Here is a 23,376-nt window from a genome sequence, read left to right as displayed (position 1 = left end):
GGCTCTAGCCCGTGTTCGATCGGATTCACTCTGCTTTTTCTGCCAACGTTGCTCTAGTCGTCTTCTCACTCATTTCATCACCACCAGCTCCCTAAAAAACCAGGGTGCTGGTGTGGCTCCAGTTCATGAGAGAGGACGCTCAGGAGCGATTGTGTCCATGGCCTGGTCATTTCTCCATTCCAGAGATTGGCCAGGGTTTGACAGAATCTCCTGCTGAGGCAACAAGAAAATTCCCAACAGCTGTCAGGAAACTATTTGGATCCATCAGCCTCCTGGGGTGAACCATCTTAATTGGCTCTCCAACCCTGCAGAGGTTCCGAGTGCCAGCAAGTCTAAACCCCACCAGGTAGTGATCTATCCATGACAATGGAACTAGAGTTCCTCCACTCTCAGATCACCATCACTCCATCCAGCACAGAAAATGAGATCCAGAGTGTGCCCAGCAGGATGGGTGGGGCCAGATACCTTTTAGGACAGACCCATGGTTGACATGGCATATATGAAGTCCTGAGCCACTCTCGACAGGGCAGCCTCAGCATGGAGGTTGAAATCCCCCAGCACAACAAGCCGAGGGGTCTCCAACACCAACCCCGAGACTACCCTGGGTGGAGCAGTGAGGTGAACGGTACACCAACAGAATCCCTATTCTGTCCCGAGCACCCACCTTCAAATACACACACTCAAACCCAGCAGACTGAGGGATAGGGCACCTGGTCAGAGGGATTGAATCCTGATAGACCACTGCCACTCCACCTCCCCACCTCCCAGGTCTTGCCTGCTGCTGGACAGAGAACCCTGGAGGGTTCTCTAAGAGAGATTAACCCTCCCAGCTTCATCCAACCAGGTCTCTGTAATACAGGCCAGGTCAGTGTGCTCATCCAGGATCAAGTCCTGGAAAGCAGTTGTTTTACCATTCACTGACCTGGCTTTCAGCAGCAGCATATATATGGGGTTACCCTTGAAGATGGTTCAGAAGTTGCAGCTGGTGCAGAATGCAGCAGGCTGCCTGATTAAAGGCAGCCATTGGCAAGACCACATCACTCCAGTGCTGAAGGAGTTGCACTGGTTACCAGTTATTTTTCAGGCCCAATTCAAGATGTTGGCATTGACCTTTAAAACCCTATATGGTTCCAGCCCAGTCTATCTTAAGGAGGACCTCCAAAACACCAGGGACACCGCTCAATGAGATTGGCCTCGGTAGGCCTTCTGTCTGTCCCATCAGCCAGGACAGCTAGGCTGGTGAGGACTAGGGAGAGGGCCTTTTCTGTGGTGGCCCCCAGTCTATGGAATTCCCTCCCTAGTGACCCCCACCATGCCCTCTCTTTGATGAGCTTCCGCCAGGCTTTAAAAACCTGGCTGTTCAGGCAGGCATTTGGGGTGGGTTAAGGTTTTTTAGAGCAGTGTTGTTGTTGTTGTTGTTTCATTTAGTTGATTATGTAAATTTGTTATTAGTTTTGTACACCACCTAGAGAGGCTGGGTAGCCAGCCAGATGAGCAGCTAATAAATAAAATAAATAAATAAGAGAGGAAGACTTAATCAAATCGTATAGTTATCTCAACTGTTCCAATTGCTTCCTTCCTTCTCCCTCACCCTTATTAAATACATTCCTGTCAGCAAATATTTTTGATTTTTATTCAATTTTTCAAAGTTTCATAACGGTATTTTTAGTAGGTACTACACACACACACACACACACACACACGGACTACTGATATTTATAAAGGTTTGGGCAGAACTAGTAACTGTTCCAGACCCCACTATACATGCAAGGATCTATTTATGTGTAGATTAGCAACAATATTTTTATGAGTAATTATTTGAATTTAAAAAATAACCCATGCAAGATCCAAGAATTCCTTATTTTTAATGTTTGTTAATCAATACATTTGAATACAGCAGCAATGAACGGGTTATACTGTTAAAGTATTCCGTCACATATTCTTCCAGGTAAAAGAATGCCCTTCAATGGGCAAAAGCATACAATGCTATCATCCAGAAACCTCTGTATGAACAGATGTACACTCAGTTACAGGTATCTGTGATCTGCAGTTCTCCCCCCAGCTTTTTGACCCATGTACTGTTTAACCCATCCTACCAGCTACTGATGTAAGCAAGAAACAGGCATGGATTCCTCTGTATTCCTCAAGCAATACAGTTAGGCTCAGTTCCTTCATAAGGCAATACAGAACCAGGATAATGTGGGACATCTTTGCTGGTCTCAAGCACTCCGTCCTCCCCATCTGGATTTGGGCCTCAAGGACCAAAGAAAAGTGTGGGCACATGGAGGGTAAGCTGTAAGCAAGCACAATTTCTGACATTGCACAATATCATTAGTGATCATAAGGATCATCAGTTAAGGCATCAGTTTCTAATTTCCTAGGTTTGTGGAACTGAAACCAACATGAGATAGCCTTAACTCTGGTCATAAATTGGCAGGTTTTCTTAATCAATGAATATCAACTGTAAAGTAAAGCAAAACACATACACAGTAAGGTATGTGTTTAAGCACCTTTAGGACCATGCAGCCTATGATAAAGTGTGACTACAAGCAAACTGTTCACAATCAAATGACTACACATTATTCAGCTTAAATTAAATAGTCCAAGTAATGGAGGGGGAATATAACAGTCCGATTAATGGAGGGAGGAGTGTAAAAGTATTCAGAAAGAAATGAAGTATGAGGAAGGCCAAAGACTGAGATTTTTGATTGTTGGAGAAAATATCCCTTACAAAATTTCCGGGAGCCTGTTACAGCTACGTATGTGATCAAAAATAAATAAAATGAAAATATAGTAATTTGGCATTTTGCGTGCAGCTAAATTAACATGCTTCATTGAGTTACGAAAACATAATTCCTTCAACACTGGGCACCATGGAGCTTTCTGCCAAAGGATTAAAGAAATCAGTATCTTGTAAGCTCAGCAGTGTTTACCGTAATAGCTTGCTCTGGATTCAGTTACTCAAGTCCTGCCATCAATGACTTCTTTCACCTCCAATGTAAAGTACTACTACACTGCCGGCACTTTATACTAAATCAAGGTCCGCGAAGCTTCTTGATTGTCTTCACTGATTTATTGCAGAAGAAATCTACAACTATAAAAACTTGTGAATGATTATATTTTAATACCACAGAAGAGATAAATATATGTAGCCATAAAACATCTTTTGAATGTCAAGCTCTGTTGGACTGAAACAAGATTTCAAAATTACTAGCATGATAATGTAATTTCAGAAGAGCTGCAGAAGCAAAAATGTGCTTCACAGTTAGAGTTTATCAACATAAATTTCCAGAACTGCTCTTATATAGATATACATTGACCTTAAATAAGGGATTCAAATCCAAGAATCTTCTAATGCTCATAATAATAAAGTTCTTAACAGTGCAATCCTGCATATGTCTATTCAGATGTAAACCCTATTTATTCCAATGGAGCTTACTCGAAGGTGAACAGGTATTGTGTTGCAGCCAAAAAGTATTTAAAAAGCTGCACATGGCACTAAAAATCTTGCAGTCCAAGCCCATTTACTCAGAACTGAGTGACACTGAGTTCGGTAGGATTTCCTCCCAAGTGTGCATGCAACTGTAGAATTTGTGATTCCTGTAAATTAGGCTTATTGCAAATTATCTGAACATGTATCTGAATATGCCCAGAAAAGTCATTAAAATCAACTCAACTTAATGTAAGAAATTCACAAAGCTTTTAAAAATGAGCTGTAACTGAAGGGCATGGGCATTTAACATGCACACACACAGCATTCTTAAAACAGCATGAGGTAGCGTGCTGACTCAGGGATAAATGGGGAAATTACCTTTTTCATCTTGGCATTTGGACTTGGTTGCCACAAAGATTTTAGATACTGTGACAAGAGGTTACAAATTTTATGAAGTACAATTGTATAGAAGAAAAAAACCCATTGCATATACTGCAATGAAAAATTGAAGAACAAACTATATCAAAATCCATATATTCAGATATGTAGTGGAGCTTAGTCCTAAAGAGATTGTACTTTCATGAATGTATATGATAACCATTGTTACACTGTTCTGTTGCCTTATTTTATATTAATCACATTCATGAAAACTGACCCTATAACCATAAATAGGCAACCCAATTATGTAAAACTGGGAAGAATGAATTCAGTCACTTCATATTAAATTCTTAAGAAACACTTCATTGTAATAAATGTCTACACAGAATATTTGCAGCTAACTATTTTAAGTTACTATTTGCATTTTAGGGGTTTTGAAGAATCAAATAATATGATAGCAAAAAAGGAAGATAGGATTTCATGGGGATGGACAAGAAGAAATTATGAGAAACATACATCGTACAGCTTCAGCTCTTCTACATCTAAATCCTTTCACAAAAACTTTCTAAACTAAAGAGGTCTTTTTTTCCCTGGCATCTTCAAAAATGTGTGCTATTTGTTAACAAACGCAAAACAAAAATACCAAAATACCTAGAGGATCAACCACACTAGCAGGTACAAGACTTTCACCTCTGACATGTGATGAAATGTTGAATACATTGGTGTGAATTGACCTTAAGACACATATAGATAGGATTAAAAGTCAGTAGGGAGAAATAACAATTCATGTACTGCCAATGGTAAATTGAAAGTGCTGCTTTGAATCTTTACAGCCATAAACAGCCCGGGGCCTGATTATCTCAGGAAAGACTTTCCATGCCTGAACTGAACCCACATGCACTCTCACTGGCACTTAAAATCTTCTTAGTAGTCCTTGTTTCATATGCCTAGGGCATAATGAAACATATGCAGCACAATAAGAAGGTAGTATCCTGAGGGTGGTAGAGTGGAGTGTCACACTTCAGACACTGTTTTTATTAGCTTTACACAATTACAAAAAAACAGCACTTCACAAAAAAAGTCCTATGTAGGGCAACTCCCTGCTGTGCTAGTTTTCTAATTGCAGTTTCCTCCTTTAAAATAATAGGGAAACTTTTGAAAATTTCCTTGTCCCACTCATCATCTGAAAGTCACTTACCTTTTTGAAGGGTGACATTCGCGGTGGGGGGGAGGCGCTCCATCCCTCCCCCCGAAATTCTCTCCGGCCAGCTCCGCTCCGCAGAGATTCCGCAGAGCCACTGGCCGGGGCCACCCGCAGCCAGACATCCGGCCGCTGGGCAGCCTGCAGGGATGCAAAAGGCGGCGGCCATAGCCGCCGCCATTTGCGTCCCTGTATTTTGCTGTGATTTGCGTCCCTGTATTTGCTGTGATTTGCGTCCCTGTAATACATTTGCGTCCCTGTATTTTGCTGTGATAGGCTACATGAATATTTACGTAGCCTATCACAGAAAAAAAAACAAAAAACAAAATAGTGGACGCAAATGGTGGCGGCTACGGTGGCCGCCATTTGCGTTCTCTTAGTCAAGCTGTGATAGGCTACGTAAATACTTATGTAGCCTATCACGGCTTCCGCAGGGACGCAAATGGCGTCCCTGCGTTAGCCATGTTAGGGATGTACGAAAGTCACTTACCTTTCCGCGGATTATGTTCATGGTGGGGGGGAGGCGATCCGGTCCTCCCCCCCGGAATCCTCGACAGCCGGCTGTGCTCTGCGGCAGCTCTATGGAGCAGCCAGCCAGGCCCAGGCCAGGGCCGTCCGAAGCCAGATTTCCGGCCGCGGAGGGCTCTGGGTAAAAAAAAAAAAAGTGTATGGAAATGGTGGCGGCTACGGCCGCCACTTGCGTTCCTTATTTTTTGCCGTCTTCGTCTACATAAATATTTACATAGACTATTACGGCGAAAATAAAGGGGAACGTAAATAGCGTAGTGGGCGCTATTTGCGTCCCTTTTTGATTTGCCATTTTAGCCTACGTAAGCGTACGCATTTTTTTTTTTAAACCGGGATGTGATAGGCTACGTAAGTCTTTACGTAGCCTATCACATCTCTGTAAAAAAAAAAAAAAAAGACAAGACTGCAAATGGCGGTGGCGGCAGCCGGTCGGAAGACCAGCCACCACAGCCACCGCCGCCTGGAACATCCGCTCCAGGTAAGTCTCGTCCCGGGGGGGATCTGTGGGGGGGCGGGGGGGGCAGGCCGTTCCGCCACAGATTTTGCGGGGCCGAATGCACTGGCATTCGGCCTCACCGAGATCCATGGCGGAATTTTCTGACATCCCCGTGATAGGCTACGTAAGTATTTACGTAGCCTATCACGGCAATATGGAAGAAGCGAATGGCGGCCGCAGACATGGCCGCCATTCGCAAGTCAGCGTGGACAGCAGCAGGTAGGTGCTCCGTTCTGGGCCCATTTTGCGGGGTGGAGGGGCGGGGAGTCTTCGTTCTGCCACGGATTTCAGGGGGCCAAATGCACTGGCATTCGGCCTCACCGAGATCCGTGGCGGAATTCTCTGACATCCCTACTGAAATGACATAGTCCATTCTATCATATCAAGTCTTTTCTACCTCATTACCACCGCATTCTACTGCATGTTCACACCAGGCTCCAATCAGCTTCCATAAGATGCAGGGCCTTCCCAGTGGTAACCCCAATGCTCTGGAATTATCTTGCAAAAGGCATGAATTTTAGGAGGAAAGTTTAAAAATGTCCTTCTTCAGAAAGCCTCAGGTTGTTCATTTGTTAATTTTGCATTTGATAGTTCTTACCATTTTGACAGATGGTTTTAATTTTATGTAATATTGTTGCTTTTTGTGCACCACTTTTAAATTTGCATGAATACTGCTATAAGTTCTAAAATCATTCTAATTATTATTCTGAACAAAGCAGCAAACATGGCAGCTAATGAACCCAAAATTAAACATTAAATGGGCATAAAAATATACACTATCTGAGATCCAGTAGAACATGTGTGAGCATTCTTTGTGTGTAGTCCGTGTTACTGTTGCTTTAAGATATCAGGCTGTCAGTTAATTTTCTTATGGGAATAAAGGTTTTGTGAGATGGCTCTACCCAGTCTGAACCAGGAAGCATCCTTGGTCACGGAGCATTTAAGCTGCTTCCATTTTATCCCCTGCTGAGGGCAAATTCCTTAGCAGGCCTAGACAGCAGCAGAACAGACCTTCTGAAGCTCACTGTCTACTTATTGCTAATCTGTTTGCAAATCTAAAATGCAGATGCTTCCCAGAACCAGCAAGAAGATCCGCATACAGCATTCGGAAGGAAGAAGAGGATTTATATGATGGCTAAGGGTTTCTTCTGGACTTTAAATGCATCTGGCACCTCTTTTTGTGGAACTGACTGCATGCAGTGTACCCTCTTTGGATGGGTACTGAAGGGATGTTCTATACACATGTTGACAAGTTGCATTTATAATTATTAAAGTTGCAAGTTATTTACAGGTACAAATTGTAACAAAGAGCACCATACTTAAACCAGGGTTGAAACAAACAAACAAATGAACAAACACCCCAATACACCTCCATATTGGAGAACTGGGGAGAGGGGCATCAGTGTTTTCAGGGAGGGGGGATTATTCAGGGAGGGGGGATTATTCAACAGATTTCTTGATGGCAAGTTTACCATGGCTGTGAGCAGCAGTGCTTCCTATAATTATTTTCATTAGCCTTTAAAATTGTATTTTTGCTACTGGCTGCAGTGGCAGCACCATCAGAGCACTTCTGGGCAGTCGGCAGCCAACATTCTGCCTCCCTCCCAATTGGAATGACACCACTTCAGATGAGTCATCATACTGATCAGGCATCTTGGTGAAAAATAAATCAAAATTTATGGGCCACTGACTATTGCCATCCAGAAGAGCTCTAGTATTGCTTCCACAGGTGATGCAATTTTAATTTAGTTTAAAGAAGCGGGGGGAACTACCACCTTGCCACCAAGGTAAAATCAATCTCAAAATTTTTATCTGGAAGTTCAGAAAACATCCAGTACAGCCACAGTTTGGTAATTTGATGTTTCTGAATGTTTCTTGGAGCAATTTCATAACTTGCCAGCCAAGCCGAGGGATATTTAGAACCAAAAGAATAAGGATGCTGTCATTTCGCTGACTTGAACAAAAACTTACTGACTTGAACAAAAATGCTGTGGGCTGTGTAGCCAAGTCTTGGTCAGGTTACACATGCACCTATTTTCCCCAGGTACTTCATGGTATGGCTGTCACATGCATCAGGCAATTTATAAAGGGAAGCAAATGTATGGGTGTTATCAGTTCAACTTTTGGTAAAGTCACTCAGAAATGCTAAGTAGGAGTGATTATATGGAAGGATCTCGACCACAAATGGACCAAGGCATAATAAAGGGACCATACCCACCAATAAATTCCACTGCATAGTTTTGGGACTTTCCTCCTCAGATATAAAACAAGAGGGAGATGACTCCAGTCATCCAAACATCTTTGTCAAGCAAACAGGTAAAAAAGAAATGCAAATTGAAACCATTTCCCTGTTCTTCTTACAGAATCCATATTAGACTGTTGCTCCAACCAACCTCAACCCACAATGTAGCAATCAGGAGTCACAATGCTCTTTGGAAATGGAAAAATACTGAACAAGTGAATTCAGTGCAATTTGTTTTCTTCCTATGCTTAAATCTTATATTTTCCATTCATTTTGTAACCACAAAACAAATGGGAAAATCTGACCTAAGGTTAGAAAGGAGTTTTATACATTCATGTCCTATGTCCACTTGCAAATTATTTTCAAGTGCAGAAAAAAAGATTATCTCTCATGGAACTTTCTCTGAAGGTGAGACACAATGCAAAGTAATAATAAAAAAAGTAACCAAGTAGTAGCACAGAATAATTTCAAAATATACAACTCATTCCACAGATAACTTCTTTCTTTATTGATTTTTAAATACAGAATACTAGTTAATATACTTTCTTTACACAAATGATGCATCAACATAAACTGAGATGCTTGTAAAGGTAATCTAGATTTTGAGGGGTTTTTTTAATGTAGCTATTTCAAAATGAACAGTTATGTAATATTGCCAACTTTATGACATAGGACTCTCAGAAGTGTAAGTCCAGGATGTTTTAAAAATACTAGGGATCAAAGGAAACAAGGAGCAAGTTAGGTTTTAAAAAAAAATATGTAGGATAAATGTTCAGACTCTACCACCTAGTCTTTGATCTTGATATTAGAGGGTAAATCATGTCTTGAAAGAGGCAGTCATGAGGTCACTCTTAGGAGTGGGGTAGCTACAGCTTCTTATGGATGGAGAAATCCATGATAATAACACCTAGGATTGATTACTATAATGTATTACATGCAGACTGCCCAAAATCTTCAGTTTGTTAAGATACAGCTGTCAGGTTACTAACTGGGAATGGATGTAGGAAGCAGATTACTCCAGTGCTTAACTAACTGCACTGGTTGCCATTTTGCTTGCAAGCACAATTCAATGTATTGGTTGTTTGCCTCTAAACCCTTACTTAGGGCAGGGGAGGCAGGGGAGTACTTAAATAAGGCTTTCTGTGGATGATCTTAATGTACGGGCAGGTACATATGGGAGGAGGTGTTCCATTAGGTATTTAGGTCCCAAGCTGTTTATAGACCCCTGTTAAGTCAAAATGTTATACTGATTTCACTGCTGTTTTATTTTTCTTGTAAACCAACCTGGGAACTTTTGGTTGAAGGGTGGTATAAAAATGTATAAAATAAATTCAGAAATAAAGAGGGATGAATCATATGGTTTAAATTAATACCAGGACATAATGTCTCATAACTGATATTCTTCTAAAATTATTATTTATGTTGAGGTTTCATTTGCTGTTGGCTTTTTAAAAATGAGAGAAGGACAATCATTTAAATGCAATAGATAGAGGTAGTGGTAATACTAGTATCTTACCTGCAGATACTTCCAGCAACTACCTATTGCATTCAGTAACTGGCTCAAAAGCTGTCATCATGATTGCCCTGTGTAATTGGTTAGGTACAGAGATATTCTTGCTGAGAGTGCCATCAAGTGTTATCATTAGGAATGATTGACTCAAGTATATTTTTACTCTGGTTAACCACAAAGCTAAGAGTAATACTGAATAATGTTCAATTTTTAAAACATGCTTTGGAATTGTTTAGGTAGCCCTGATATCCATGGACCACTTGGCTGAACTACCACATTTGAAAAGCTCTCCACCACTGCTATTTTACTATTTAGCTAACCATCTCCAAGCCACTTTTCAGTGGCTGGGTACAGTGTTTAGTATTTAGCTCTAGAGTTGATCTGCATAGATGCATGACTGCACTACAAGTCCTAGAGATGTGAAGGCTGGGGGGCAGGGGGACACCCAGAAAAATGCTGGGGGACATTATTTTTCCCAAGGCCTTCATTTCAATTTTTCCAATGAAAACGTTAGAGATTTGGAGGACACTGGAAAAACTCCTATTAATATTTTCTCTTCTGGAATGAATGTAATAGTTTTTAAGACAAGGTTTTACTCACTCAAAGTGTGCAGTATGAAGATTTGCATGTAAGAGAATCTACAGCATGAGCAAATGATAATTCCTATTTTCAATGTTGATATAAGTTTAACTTGATATCCAAATATGCTACTAGTCCTTAATATTGAGATTTGAGTTTCTCTCCACACTTTCTTCTGTATTCTACAAAATTTGTGGTATCAATTTTTAATCTATATTTCCTCCTACTTCTCAGATGGCAATAACTAAAACTAAGATAGATGTGCTTAAGCAGGAAAGGATACAGCAGTCTGTGCACACACATACCTCATTAGGGACATTCACTATTTTGCTTCTATAAAACTAAGGCATTTATACTTTTGACGTTGCAATCCTGGGAGTAAGCTCCACTAAATAGAATGGGTCCTACTTCTGAATAAACATGCATAGGATTATTTTATGCAAGACACATGAGAGGGCTTTTATCCTAAAAGATGACCTAGAAAAATATTTAAATAAATAAATAAATAAATAAATAAATTGCTCTGTTCATTTCATAAATATAACAAATACAAGAATTTTATATTCTAAGCTATAAATGATGCATAGTCACTGAAGGTGCCTCTGCCTGATTTCAGGGGATCAAAAATCCACAGGGCCTATTCTACAGTCCCCCCAATGCTCTATAGGATTGTCAGGGGTTGGAGGGGCTACTGTGGAGAGGAGGCGGTGGAGACATCTGTTTCTGCCAGCACTGTTGCATGTTTCTGAAACTCAATCCAACCCATGATCTCCTTCCCATCAACCAGGGATACACAAATGTTGCCCAATAAGGGCTATAGGCATGACATGACAGTCCACTGTGGGTTTATTTACCCGTGGGAGCTGTTGTGTTGTGCTGGGTACCCACAGGCACCATTTTTGCATGGTGCCCCATGGGTGCCTAGCTTGCCATGGGTTGTCATGTTGTACAAACCCACATAGCAGGAGTTGTTTGAGGGTTAGACAACATTCAAATAACGCTAAAACAAGCCATAGGTTATTTGAGTGTTTTCTAGCCCTCAAACAACCCCTGCCACTTAGGTTTGCACAACATCCACAGCAAAAATGGTGCCCATGGACACCTGGCATGATGCAACAGCCCATCGTGGGTTAACAATGGGCTGTTGTGGTATCGCTTTTAAATATTAACAGACAAGAAATTGATTTATTTCCCCTCTAATCTGGTCTTTGTCCTGCATTACAAATGTTTTCCTGCTTTTACAAGCAAAACAAGCCAAACACACACCACATGCTTTCTCTCACAGCCTACTGGTTTTTGAACAACTCATTTCATGATGGCTACCCAGACAGTACAGGTGACATATGGATACATGCAATACTAACACAACCATTTCATGTTAAAAAAAATAATGTAAAGTGGCTCCAGAAATATCATATGCAACAATGGTGAAATCTCCATATATAAGCCAACAACATTAAAAAACTCATATATACAAGTCTTTGTATGACACATGGTTTTATTTTCACACATTCCAACTTAACACAATACAGATTATTTAGTTCCAATACAAGTGTTTCTCCCAAACAAAATTTTATTACAATTCAGTGTCCTGACATTGACAAGTATGACAAGCATTTCTTTTATTATCAATCACTTTCCGTAAATTAAAAAACTAAAATTAGTTGCCTTTTAAATTAATCTTTTCAATAAATTATTCTCAGCTTGGGTCTGATATACTGTATGAGTCTATTAAATCACTTACAAATTTATGCACAGTTCTGAATATAATCAGCAATGAAATTACGCAGTCCAAAAGCTCTGACTGCATCTGCATGCTGTTGCAGTGAGTGTTATTCTTGGGTAGAAAAGTGGTATATAAATAAAATAAATAAAATAAATCAGAATAAATAAATAAATAAATACTGTATGTAATTTATTAATGTTCTGTTTATCATGGAAAGGGGTAAGAGTTGCATGGAGCCCATGACTACTGGAAGTTCTGTTCAGCATCTTTCCCTCTCGCTTCAGTTACAAAATTTATCAAGCACTGTCCACATGGCCAGGCACAAGAAGAACCTTGCTTTAGAAAAAAAACTGCAGCTAATATTTTCAGGATCCTGAATCCTAGGGGGAAAAGTAAAGTTAAAGGATGAAATCCAACTGTGTCTGTCCACCAAAGGGATGGCATCCATTATTAGAGTTGATTGCCCTTCACTTACAGCCCCCCACCCCCCCTCCAAATCTGCTCCAGAGGATTTGGGGGACACTCTGGAATAGGGCTTGGGGGGGCCCAGGTGAAAGGACAGGATAGGAACATCCTGTTGTGAAAGCAGGGGTCTGCTCACACTATGTTCGATGTCGCTCACAGAATGTATATCCAAAAGGAATTTTGGTTCCCAGTTCCACTTGATCCCAGGCTAGTGACTGGTTGTATCATGATGTGAAGGCATTATATCCAATGAAAATATTACAAACTTTCAATATTTTGAATCCGAACATTATTCAGATTTCTGAATAATGATTATGCCTTGTAAATGAAAGAATCATAGCCCTGAAAGTGCTGAAGTATCTGCATACTTCACCCTAGGGGGAAAATATGAAGCCTAGTTGTGTCCAAGACTATCAAGAAATGAAATATTTAGAAGACTCAGAATTTATCAACATTTCTGCGGTTAATATTACAAGCCTCTGTTAAATAATTCTGTCAAACACTCTTCTTGAAGCATCTGTTTCAAATGCTCCTGAAGCCAAGCCTTGTTTATAATGAATAAACAAATAATGAAATTCCACACCTGTCTGCATGCATCCAGGAAATGTTATTTGTATTGCTGTAAAAGTCAGATAGAACCTCTGTTATAAATCTTTATTTATTTTTATAGCTTTGTCTATTAAAAAAAGTCACTCTTGTCTGAAACTCTGCATGTGAGAGTCTCAGTCAGAAATCAAATTTCTTTTATAACAAGTTTCCAAAGTGCCTATAAAACTTCAGCCACAGCCCTCAAAATTGGATAACATAGCTTGCACTGCATTTGGTGGTATTCTCACATGCTGTTGAAAGGGATTAAACTACAAGCCTAGTTGAATGCAGAACAAGGTATCCACTGGTTTTTCTGGCCGTCTGTGTACACAAGAAGCTGCCATGTACATAATCTGATCATTGGTCCATCCAGTCCAATACTGTCTACTCTTGACAGGCAGTGGTTTTCCCCCCAGCCATATTGTCTGAAATTCTTTTAGCTGAAAGGACTGCACTTGAGACTTTCTACATGTAAAGGATGTGCTCTATCACTTTGGCAGAAAGCAAGATGTGATGATACTATGTCTATGATCAAATCAGTGGGCAAGAACTCATTGCAGTGCTTATGCATGTCTATTCAGAATTAAGTCCTATTTATTTCAGTTGGACAGGTAACTATGTATATGATTGAAGCCTTTCAGTGCAATCCTATAATGCCTACTCAGAAGTAAGTCCCATCAAGTTCAATAGGGTGTACTCCTAGGTAAATGAGTATAAGATTGCAACCTAAATGCCACAGAAAGCCAGCTGTGGCCAAATCCAGGAATGTGTCTGTCACATTAACCACGGTGTCAAATGCAGTCACAAAAGATCCAATAGAACCATCAATCAATACACCACAGTATCAGACAGAACATTCAATACATCACAGTGTGAAACAATATCAAACACAAAGGAATGGACAAGCATATCAAATTAACATTAAAATTACCAAGCATGGATAGCCCAGTGAGGCATGTATTGTGGAGAATAGCTCCGGATGGGTGAGCAGGATGATGACCTGCTTAATCCAGTAAGATTGACATTACAACTGCAACTATTTCTCTGCAATCTCTTAAAAAGAGCTAGCAAATTGTACAAGACCTGAAGTCTTGTATTTCTGAAGGAGATCCATAACGTGTTGTTGCTGTTTAAAAACTGGGAATGTTGAAGCAGAACGAGTTTTCTCTCAAGTAGCATTGTTGATGGAAGTGTTAGAAAGGAAGACTACACTTTTGTCACCCTTCTAATTAGATTGCATAAAACAAACACTTCAGTTTACAAATAAAGTGACACTCAATAAACGATTTTTTAAAAATCACCAGCAGAAAGCATCTGACCCCTAGTGCTCACAAAAGTTAGAGCAAAAGATGTGCAATCAACAGTACCATTAACATCTTTCATTGCTCATGCTGCTAAAGAAAGGAGTCATATCTTTCCCTAGCTCTAAAAGTCAGGCTTTTTAGATTTTAGTAAATACATTCAGCATTGAAAGCTGACAATTTAACATAGAGAATAAAAATATACACACAGACAATATGCTTGTCTCATGGGTAGCTTAAAAATAAAATTCCCTGAGCAATGCAGATGCTGTGAGTCACCAGCAGTCCTCTACAATAACAATTTATAGTATCAATACTTGAACAGAGTTTTTTTTTTCTTTTTCCTGTTAGTGCAATGTTAAATTCAATGGGACTAAGATAACCCCAGGTGGAATTACATGGATAATTCTGCCTTCATCTCTTTTGCTACAACATGAAATCCACCAAGATTTCACCCTGTTGTTTATGCCCTCCTCACTATATTTTTCTGACACATTACTAACTTCTCCACTATTCCGATTAACATTTACAAGAGTGAAGGCATATGTTCTGTGAAAGCACAGGGTGTACCTCTTGGATTGAATGGCCTTTTGGCCCCATTGTTTGCAACAGGATAACACTTCATGGATCTGATGAAGTGGGTTTAAGTCCACAAAAGCTTATGCCACTATAAATTTATTGGGTTGCAATTCTATACACACTTTCCTGGGAGTAAACCCCACTGAATTCAATGCGACTTACTTCTAAATAAGCTCGTATAGGATTGCGATTAGTCTTTAAGATGCCACTAGCCTCTTTTATTTTTATGCACACAATATCTGACCTTATGCCACCTTATTCTCAAAGGTGCATACTTCTGTTCTATGCTTATTGTCCCATCTAGCCAGCCTAGAGGCTTTGGGGGAGTCGGTTTTTTTTTGCAATGTATTTATTCTTCCAAAATGAAGTGAGAGCGAGGGTACAAAAGAAGAAACAGCAGGACCAAGCAAAGGTGCTCCCGGATACTGCCTCAGAAAACAGCCCCTGGAGTCTCCCCACCCCCCACCCCCCAAGCAAGACGGCTGAGAGGAATCGGTAGACTTCATTTCTTCTTGGCAAAGCTGAAAGGATGCCGCGAATGCCAAAGAAGAGAAATCATGAAACCGTCCCCCACCGCATTTTTTTGGTAGCAATAGAAACCAAGCTCAAAAAGGCGCAGGATGAGAAAACTTGAGGCCCTCGCCTTACAAAAATAGCAGCGCCCTGTCTATACAATTAGCAGGGCAAACCGTTTCGCAGTTTCCCCACATCCTCAGCCTTGCTTACTGGACGGTATATAGAAATACCGTGAATGAATAAATGCATAAATAAAACCGCTAGAACAGGCATTCACACACACACACACACCCCGCAATAAAACAACAACAGCAACTTTGCTCCCAAACTTTACAGAAAGCCGACAGAGGCCGTTTGTAAACGTGACCCCCTCGAACTCTCCTTCGCTCCAGACCCCAGCCAGCCAAAACCCACCTCAGAAGAGGCCGAAAACAACGCGCGCGCGCGAAGAGCACGACGTGGGCCGGGCTGCGACCCCGCCGGGGGTCGCCCCCCTCCCCGCAGAAAAGTTTGCCTCCCTCGCCTCGCCCTGCTCCCCCGCCCCTGTCCTTCGCATCGCCCCTCCCGGCAGCACCTCCGCCCTGCCCCTGCCGCCTCAGCCGCCCACCTGCTCTCCAGCGGGGCGCCCCTTCTTTGCGCGTTACGCGCTTTTCCCCAGGAGCAGCCTCGAGCCTATAATCCTCCTGCAGCGCCCGCCGCCTCTTCTGGAGCCGACGGCGCCGCGCTCGCGGACACGGCGATGGGGATGGCGGGGAGGGGCGGAGACGGGAGGACCCCGAGCGGGCTCGTCACGCGCGCGCCGGCGGGAGGGCAGGCGAGGGATTCGCGCGCGCGCCGCCGCCTCGCTGCCGCCTCCACGCCTCCTCGCTCGCTCGCTCTTCCCGCCCTTCAGCAGCCCTCCCCACACCGCCTCAGCGCGTGCTCCCCCGCCTCAGGGTAGTGTCACCTTGCAAATGAGGGAGCGGGAAGCGACTCCTGGGGAACGCGGCTCCCACCCTCTCGCGAGGGCAGCGGAGGCTGGGGGCTGCGCTCCCGGTGGGGCTGTGAATCCGCCCTGGGTCCCAGTCAGAACTCCAAAGGAGCTATCCAAGGTGCTGAACCTATTCGGGGGAGTGGGGTCGAAACCTTGGATAGCTCCCTTCAGAGTGCTCACGGAAATCCAGAGCGGATCCACAGCCCCGCCAGCATCGAAGCCGCCGTACAGGCGCTGCACGGACGCTGATCTCCGGATTTATTTATTCATTTCTGGAATTACTATTCGAACCCCAGGCAGAGACAGGGAAGTGGGGGCGCCCTTGCTCCCCCCACGGGCCCTTCTTCCTCATTTGTTGGACCCCCCTGGTTACTGGAAGGGAAGGCACTTTTCACATGCTCGCCCCATTCCTTCCTTCAGATATGCACTTTGCCCCTACTGTGCTCTTCCCAATATTTCTTCTTCTTCTTCTTCTTCTTCTTCTTCTTCTTCTTCTTCTTTTCCTCCCTGCAGCTGCCACAGCCAGTGAACGATTAAATTGTAATCCTGGGCAGATTTACCTCAGAGTAAGTCTCCTTGGACTCACTAAACTGTATTCCCCACAATCGCCACCCATTGCCAGCGCTAGTTGTGGAAGCTGTGACTTCTTTTAATTTCTAAAATGAGAGTCGCTGCTGGACTCAAGCCTGCCTAATAGAATCACATTCCTGCGGAAATCCCCCCCCCCCAATAGCTGAGATAAACCAAGCAATGAGGGAAATTCTCAAGACACAGCCCACCAGCGCTGCAATCTTCAGCATACTTATAGTGAGATCCTAAACATGTCTATTCAGAAGTCAGGCATTCTGGTTTCAACGTGCATAGGACTGCAACCTTGGTGGGACATATTGGCAGTTAAACATAGATAGGATTAGGCTGCTAAGAAGAGTTCAAAAGTGTATACAGGAATGTAACATTGCTGCGAAGCCCCCCCCCCCCCACAACATAAATAGCTGTCTATCATTTCCCAGGTAATGGCAGTGGTCCATTAAGCAGATGCACAGATGTGTCCCTATTTTTTTTTACGTTCTGGCTGGGCAACTCGATTGACCACTTTTTCTTGCAGAACAGCAGCTGTCCACTCAGCTTCTGCCAAAAGAAATGGTCTAATCCTTTGCCCCCTTCCCTTCCCCTCTTCACATCCTTGCAGGCATATGCTAGAGATCACCTGTACTCCCAGGGGTGCTGTAGCCAAAGGAAAGGGTTTTCTTCTGTTCTGTATCCAGAGCAATCTCTTCAGACTGATGCAAGAAGAGGAAATACTTCAAAAGAGAGGCAACCTGTCCTGCTCCCTCCTCTCACCTTTCAATAACACACCCCCTTAGCCAGTTATTTATTGTCATTCACAGGCTACGATGAGCTGCAGGGCATTCCTCTGCTCCTTGGCTTGCGTTTCAATTTGGAGACGCTGAGCTTTGCCATCCTTCCCTTTAGCACTGATTGCTCTCTGAGTGCTGGAGGAGGGGGGTAGAGAGACAAGAGGCGCTGTTTTAAATAAATAATCTTCCATTTCAGCAGTCACACAACAGCTTGCCTGCTTGAAGAAGCCTTTGGCTTGGGCTAAAGCCAGGGAGTTGAAAGGAACCCTTGCATCCTTTTACACTGCACAGTTATAGAAACCAATCTTCTTGGCTTGCTACAGTCACCAGTGTGAAACATATCAGCTCCAGGTTCATTTTGCATCTCTAAACAGGGAATATAAACTTGGAGCACAATCTACAAAATGTTCACTTCTCCCGTTATTAAGCCATCACTTCTCATTAATGGCTTCAGCCTACATGAAATCATAAATTCTCAGTCTCTTGCCCAGATCGGTGGAATAACTTGAGTACCCTGGAGGAATGAATCCAGTCTGACTTTGGTAAATGGTGAAGCTGTCATATCAACTTCCAACCCTACCCATATTATCATGTTTACCCTATTCCCTATATTTTGGACAGCTTTGCAAAGGTATTCTGTGGGGCTGAGTAACTCGAGTGGCATGCTAAGCACATATTGAAGCATTCATACAACTGCCTCTCTACCCATTCCTGGAATTCAGCTCAGATCCATTTAGCCAGCAAATTGGCTGTATGAATTAGCCCTCAGAGCAAACCAACCAATAACATCAATGCACCACTGTGATCAGAGATGCGCAACCTCTCTTTCACACACACACTGCCAATTTCATGGAAATTCTTTTCATTTTCTGCAAAATTCCTACAAATGTTTAACCCAAATATATGCTGAATATCAGGCCGAATTCAGCAATAACTCCAGCTATGATGTGCGTGTTTTTATTCTCACCAATGTCTTTGTAGTGAAAATAACATAGTTTTTCTAAACAGCTTATACCCCTAATAGTAATAAAGAGTTTTAAATATTTGTTGTTATAACACCACCTACATCCCCCACCCCTCCAGCTGCAGTGCACACACACACATACACACACAGAGAGAGAGAGAGAGAGAGAGAGAGATTGTAAACCAACAAGCTCAAAATCAAGAGTTTTAAATGATGAAAGACCCAGTGACCATACAGTCCTGCTCATTTTTGTGAACCACCCAGAGATCCTTGGCTATTGGGTGGTATAGCAATAAATAAATAAATAATTTCAGTGTTCCACTTCCAGTGTTCCATGAGGTAGCCATGTGCCTTTGGGTCAGAAGGAATCCTATACTTGGCAAATGGGGAAGGAATACTTTGATTTACATAGCTAGCTCTTAGTACAAAACAAACAGGATTGTGTTTCCTGGGTTGATATACAATTATAGTGTGTTGGTAAAGGGTGTTTCCAGATGGCGGGCCTTAGGGTTACCAGTACAAAATGCACTGTGAAGCTGTTCTGGCTATTTCTCCTTAAAGGGTTTTCTGTTTTAAGAAAAAAGATGGAAGCAGAGGTGGGAAAACATGGGATGGTTACAAGTGGTAGATGACAATGGCCCTGTTCACACATAATGACTACCCATCAGTTTTTTAAAAAATGATGGGTTGTCATGCAGGAGCAGGCATGCTGCCTGTAGTGTACCCACCTCTTCCTCTTTTACCCCCAAACACCAAATCAACTCTTTCATAGGTTGTGGAGCATGACATGCATACCTGGACTGCTGGGTTGTTTAGGGGTTAAACAACAAACCATGCGTTAACTGCTAGGTTCTTTAGCCTCTAAACAACCCAGTGTCTGGGTTTGCACATCACACTCCACAACATACAAAGGAGCTGATCATGAGTTTTGCAGTAAAATGGAGGAGGCAGGCATGCTGCAGCCAGCGTACCCACTCATCCCCACTTGTGCATAACGACCCGTTGGCTTTTAAACTGATAGGTTGTTGCTACATGTGAACCAGGCCAATGTCTGCCCTCCCATCCACCCCAGAAAATTCCAAGAATGAGGTAGGGTGATAGCATGATACAAGCCTCATCTGAAAGCACCCCAAAAGTCCAGTACTAGCCACTCCCATGTGCTCAATAATATGCTATGCCAGGGAAAGAGGGTAATTCGGTATGTTTGGGATTGCGTATTAGCACTACTCTGTTATGTGCAATCCTATGAGCCATTATTTCCATAGTGCGGCATTCCTGAGTTTTGAAGCCTGTGACTTGCTCCCTGAATTTTGAGAGGATATTTATTTGGAGTCAGTTGAAAGGATATGGGAAAGCAGAGAAGGCAGATTTTAAAAACGGGGAGCAAGCTTGGCCCTTCTGGGAAATATGGAGTGAAATTCAAGCTGTGTGGAAAATAAGGTGGCTGCAGCTACACTTTGCCTTGCATGTTCTAAGAAAAGCTGATTAGTCTTGGGAGGGATTTAATGCGATTGCAAGTCTGGTAGCCACAGCCATGTGAGCTTTGTTAGAATTCACCAGTCCAATAAATAAGCCTCCTGCCCTAGCCAATGCAATAAACAGGAGTTACACACCAAGACAGAAAACATTTGCTCAGGTAGTGGGAAGGAGACTGCCAGCTTGGTTTCTCATTCTTCAGCTTACTACTTTTTAGAAACAGTAAACGGGAAAGTTGAAATCACACACAAATATGTATAGATGTGCACATATACACACGCATGCAGAGAGAAAGTGTTCTCACTTTGGGGATTAAATAAAAGCTCCAACCAATTTCTGGGCTGCAAGCCCAAGAGAAAAAGGGCCAATTTCATGAGTGTCTCTTCAGTGTGGGAGCTGGATAAAGATTTTTTTTATATAGAGAGTCCGGCTTCTAGTGTTCACAGTACAGCATTATAGCAAGTACTGTGGTAATTAAGGTGCACCAAAAGATTCTATTATAACAACTGCTGTTTAAAGGGTTTAGTTCATTAGTGAATCTCAGTAACATGAACAGACCAAAGAGCAATCATCCGAATGTGTCCTTCTAGCCACACTGGGGACTTCTCCTTCATATGTTCTGGTCTATTATATTTAGCAGACGAGGAGTGCCCACTTGTTTGTCCACATAACTAATGAAAACGGTGCTGTGAGAATATTATTTTTTATTGTAACACACACACACACCATATCCTGCCTTTGAGGCAATGCCTCAAGATGGCTAACAACAACAAATGAAATAAACATAAATCAAATTATAATGACAAAAATACAGAACGTAAAAATAAGAAGCGCAATGAACAATAAAACCATTCCCAACTAAAACAAGGTGATGAGATAACAGAAAATAGTTATATGCCATTTAAAGCATAAGGGAATAGTACAGACTTCATCTGGTGTCTAAAAGTTTATATTGATTGTAACAAATGAAAATGCCTGATTGCCTAGGGAGGAAGTTCCACAATGTGGGTGCCACCACCAGAAAGGCCTTCTCTCTGGTAATCACCTACCTACCTCAGAAGGCAGGGACAGGGATGGGACCTCTTTGAATGTGCAAGCTCATGTGAAAAAAGGTTGTCTTTTATATATTATTTATCATCTTAGTACGCCACCCTTCCTGAGGAAAGAGCAGTGTATTGGAGGTTATTCCATTTTATCCTTACAACAGCATTTGGGGTGGGTTAGGGTATTTTAGAAAATGTTTTTATTGTAGAATTTTATTGTTTTAAACTGTTTTTATTGTATGTTGTACATAGCCCAGAGTGGCTGGGTGACCAGCCAGATGGGCGATTAACAAATTTAATAATAAATAATAATAAATAAATAAATAAAACAAACCTGTAGAGATAGGTTAGTTTTAGAAAGGAGTGTGTGAAAACTCCCGTCACATGTGTTCAATGAATGCATGAGAGGGAGCATGATCATACCTGCTAGCCATGCAGGATCCTGAAGCATCCACTGGTCACTCCACCGTCCCCCCAGTGGCTGTGCACTTGGCGGTATTGTGAGCAAATATACAGACTCAGATTGCTTCTTTGCCACAACTTTTCCTTAACCAGTTTTAAAGTTGGAATGTGTTTTTGCCTCTCTTTGATACTTCTTTGATACTCCCTTTGATATTTCTATTTTCTGTAGGGCCATTTACATGAGCATTATTTTTGTGTTTGAAAGCCAAATTCTCCCCTTAGTTCTGACCTGTACCTACTTCTTTTTCAGCCTCTTTTTCTTTTATACACATGATTGTGCCATTTGAAGCTGTCTTGTAATATCTGCTGATGTTTTTACCTGTGCTAAAAAGGCATTACATCATCAGCATTTGAGAAAGCACTATGTGTAAGAAAACAAAAGACCCATTACTTTTTAGCCAAGTCAAGTTAGGTCTCAGCTTAAACACAGGTATTCAAAGTTTTCTAGCTTATTTATGAATTTATTGATTTATGTATTATTTATTTATTTATTCATTTATTCATTCATTTGTAATTTGATATCTCTCTTTACCATTGAACTAGTGTAAATGGAACTTGAGAAGTGCTTTCAGGACATAACTTGAATTCCAAGTTCAAAGAGGATGCAATCCGCAAATCTGTTTTTAGGCACTGCTTCTTATGTCCCTTGAAAGAAGATATTTCCCTTGAGCATCAAGATAGAGCTTTGAAACTTGATATGCATGCTCATGGCATAATATTAGATTTCAAGGTTGTGGTGGTGCTGTGTGTGACTTAAGCTGTCCTAATGTACCTCCCTTCCCATTTTTGAAGATGGCAGGGAAGTATTCTGGCACCTGCAGCATGATGATGTCACCAGTGACAGTATCACTACTGGGATGTCCTGGAGTGGTCAACGACTGAAACAGAATTGTGCCTAAATGGTTGCTTGAAATTTTCCATCCTATTTGCAGGCAGAGAAGTTGGAGGGAACATTTAATCAAATTTCTCCATGATGAGGAGAAATTCTTCAATACTTAGAATTGAGAGGTGAGACTCCCATTAACAGTGGTGGTAGCACAGCTTCTTTCTTATTCCTTAAAGCTTTATAGGGAGTTTGTTGTTGGTTTTCCTTTTCTTTTCGCGACTATTGCCAGAGAGTGTGAGAGAGAGTAATCTATTTTACACACACACACACACACACACACACATACACACACACATGATTCTTTTATGGATACTCTTTGAGGATGCAAGAGAAGTTTTCAGTTTTGTTTGTAAAGCAATTTGTAGAATTAGGTCTTGATCCTGCTTTGGGAATTCTAGATGCTCTTACCTATAGTAAATACCAATAGTTAATAATTGATTCCATTTAACTGAAAGGCTCTGAAGCACTTTCCCATATATATATATTTTTTCTAATCTACTTGTCATTCAACTGTCACTGCAGATGTTCCTCAAAAATAATCCAAGAGGAGATGCTGTTACTGCCTCCTTTTAATTAATGATTCTGAGATTAAAGTAGACATGAGGATTAATAAATAACCAGCATCTCTGATTTACAGCTAACACAGCCTGCATGGGTGATGGAGGCTGATGT

General features: G+C 41.8%; 1 protein-coding gene across 1 annotated transcript in view; it reads right to left on the bottom strand.

The window, feature by feature from the left end:
* Nucleotides 1-16,435, bottom strand: part of CNTN3 (contactin 3) — a 393,326-nt gene extending 376,891 nt beyond the window's left edge. The window contains exon 1 of the mRNA XM_084832495.1: nucleotides 16,150-16,435. The gene's annotated coding sequence lies outside the window, so the exon portion shown is untranslated. The remainder of the gene's footprint in view (nucleotides 1-16,149) is intronic.
* Nucleotides 16,436-23,376: the final 6,941 nt, after the last annotated feature.

The sequence above is a fragment of the Heloderma suspectum genome, chromosome 2 (assembly GCF_057233095.1).
Source record: "Heloderma suspectum isolate Gila_16-S chromosome 2, 16-S_ref, whole genome shotgun sequence".
NCBI lineage: Eukaryota > Metazoa > Chordata > Lepidosauria > Squamata > Helodermatidae > Heloderma > Heloderma suspectum.
This window is presented reverse-complemented; position numbering and strand designations above follow the sequence as displayed.